Source organism: Aplysia californica, unplaced genomic scaffold (genome assembly GCF_000002075.1).
Source record: "Aplysia californica isolate F4 #8 unplaced genomic scaffold, AplCal3.0 scaffold00345, whole genome shotgun sequence".
NCBI lineage: Eukaryota > Metazoa > Mollusca > Gastropoda > Aplysiida > Aplysiidae > Aplysia > Aplysia californica.
The window spans coordinates 663,170-666,468 of record NW_004797615.1 but is presented as its reverse complement, the minus strand read 5'-3'; positions in this window follow the sequence as shown (position 1 = coordinate 666,468).

Here is a 3,299-nt window from a genome sequence, read left to right as displayed (position 1 = left end):
CAGACATGGTTCTTCCGCGGTTTTGGGGATGTTTTTGGTATATATTTATGACATATATCTTGAAGTGTTCCGTGAATTTTTTTGTGGATGATGCCGAAAGTAGGGTTCAAAATCTGGAGGCATTCTATAAGGAACCCGTCCCAGTGAGCTTTTTTAAAGTTGAAGCGTTTCGGGGTGTTTTGGAGGCTATTGATTTTTAGGAGTATTGGGGAAATATCTGTAGGGTCACCCAGCACAGGCCCTCCAAGATTGGGGACTAGGTCATGGGTACAAAACATGAGGCCAAGGGATAAAGTGTTAAATGTTGGTCTGTTTCTGTCAGTGGGGGATCTGTCATTAAAAAAGGATGTTGTTTTGAAATATACTGGCGATCCAAAGAAAGGTACCAGTTTTTGGTGGTGAATAAAAGCTAGTCTCTTGAGTCTTTACTCTTCATCTTTCACATGAGTAGTACTAAGTACTCTGAAAAGTAGGTAGTATTATAAAAATAATATATTAGTGCTTCAATTCGTGTTCACTGCTTTTATATAAATGTCATTTATTTATTATTATTATTATGTAGAGAAACAGAAAATTTGGATTTTCCCCCCGACCACTTGGTGGATATTTTTATATTTTAAAAAAAATAGAGTTTAGGTCTGCGTTTACATGAACCTTCATCAACAAATGAATATTGTCGCCCAAAAGAAACGGTACCTTTAAGTCAAAATCAGAAAAAAGAAGCCATCGGCATTCTCAGGGCGCTGCTGAGGCCGGAACATTCAACATCAGCAGAACGACAATCTGCCTATTCAAGACCTACCCAGAACTGGTCGAACAAGGGTAATGATGCCAGCTCAAGACCGATATATAAGGACAGTGCACCAGAGAAATCGTTTCAGGAAAACTTCTCTGACCGCAAGGACAGTTTCTGGGCTTATACTCGTGAGCTGGCAAACTGTTCGTCGCAGACTGAGGGAATTCAAGATTGAAGCATGGATGCTTGCTTGCAGACCTCGTTTTCAGCCAAAACACATTCAGGCTAGGATGAACAGGTCACAGCTACACTGCCGATGGATGTAGCAGTAAGATACCGGCATCTCTTCTAGGACAATTTGTAATTCCAAGTTGAATGCTACGATGGGAGTGCAAAAGTGTACAGGAGAACACATTAACACGATCTGCCATTTCTTCAACAACCTAATTGGCCTATAACATTCTAAAAGGACAATGTATTCGTACATCGTAACCTCCACATAGAATTAAAATCTTTAGAATTCAGAATGACGTAGCTGCAATTATTGTAAGGGATCTATGGCTTGCCATTTCACTAGATCTGAACCCAGTTCAGTACCTGTGGAACAGGAATAACTGTGTTGCTCATGACGTGGATGTCGAACCCAGAACCATTTTACAGATGCAGCAAATACATATCAGTGCCTGAAACCACATTTTGCAGCTGGACTTGTGTACTTTATTTGCAGGAGACACACAGGTGTACTGAATGCACATGGGGATCACACAGCGTACTGATGTGTGACGTTTGGATTTTACCCATGTTGTGAAAAATTCAGTCACTAAAGAGTCGTTTTTGCTGAAATATAAACCCTTCACCTTGATTCATCTGTCAAATACTTCATATTTCAATTTCATTGTCGAAAGAAACAATAATAAAAATTATTTTTATACAGAAAAGACGAACGGGGTGGTACCTTTTTATTTCTAGAATAGAAAGTCCTCGACTGTTTTTTCCATTTTTGTTGGTTGGTTTATTTTAAAGGGGCTATGTGCGCTGAACTCTCCAAATAAAATAAAGGGGTTCGAGAGTTGGTATTCTAAGTCATAAAAACGTTGATTTTCACCTAAAACAAGATAAAGAAAAAAACCTTTAAGATGATAGTAGTAACTTTACATGACCCAACACTGGCGAGGGCCTGATTCAGACATATCATGACACAATTCTTCTCTTGCAGATAGAACTTTGTAATTCTGAAAAGATCTTCTAGTATTCAGATAGAACAATGCAATTCTGTAGATATCTTGATAACGACTCCGAATTATCTTACAGTTTGTTACAGAACAGTCAGAACATTTTGTTTCTGATCTCATGGTCTTAATAATTCAAAATGGCCAAACATGTCAGACAGAACCTGAGGTAGCGACTTGACAAGGAGTGTACCAGAGGTTAGCTTCTAAACATTTGCAGGGATGCATCCCAGTGCCTGTCTTAGAAATTCAGATCTGTGATCTTCTTCTATTTGTCTTTACAGGAGATTGTCACATTCGGATGCTCAAGAAGATCCATGGGAGGAGGGAGGGCAAAAGCAGTCGTAAAAGTCTGTTTGTCGGTGGGGGTAGGTTTGCTCGGCTCAAAGGTCGAACCTGCTTCCGCGATCCAAGTCTTTTTAATTAAGATCTGAGCTGGGGAAGGGTTGTTTTTTAAATATTTTCCATGAGAGTGTTGTTGTTGATTTGACTCCGGGCTCCCCGTGCGCCACCGAGCCCAACAAGGGGACACATAACCAGAGCTGTGCCAGGGCTACTACGGAGTTATACTCACGAGAGTATACGAGACCCTCCCGTCAACATTGCGGGGATTTCAGCTCCCAACCGTTTGAGTGGCATGGGCCGTGCCAACTTCCCGTGCAAGAGGAACATCTGGGCTAAAGAGGTGTATTGACGAGCGACTGTCCGCAGACTGATCTCACCTCAATTACCAGGTACACGTTTCCCTCCGTACGGCTCCCACCTCACGATCAACGAGACTCCCACTCTGTGAAATGGATGACATCTCGTTTTGCTGAACATGAGGTCAGCGGCGGAAGAAAAGACAGAAGAAAAAAGAAAGAAGAAAGGAGAAGAGGAAGATACACTAAAGAAGACGTCCCACGTGGATCTCAGAGGATTAGGGTCCGTGTGCAACACTTCGTCATTTGAGGGGTTTCCCCATAAAAAATACCAATAACGCTATATGCCCAAGAATTGACGAGCAGCTGATTCCGCCGCTTCAAGTTTGGCGACCTTTGGTCTAGATATGCGAGCCCTTACGACAACATGACGTCTCCTTCATTTTTATGTACTTCGATTGTACATAAGGAAACGAACTTATTTCTGCTTCAACGATTAGCCAATCCGCAAAGGTCACTGAAATCCTTAGCCCTTCTTTCTTACACTAAGAACTTCTCTATGGGGGTGGTTGTGTGTGTGTGGTGGTAGTGGGGGGGGGGGGTTAAAAGAAGGACAGGTTATTAATACTATTATTAAAGAAAGACATCGAATTTTCAGAAGTAGCTCTTTCGAATATTATGCCAGTTATCATC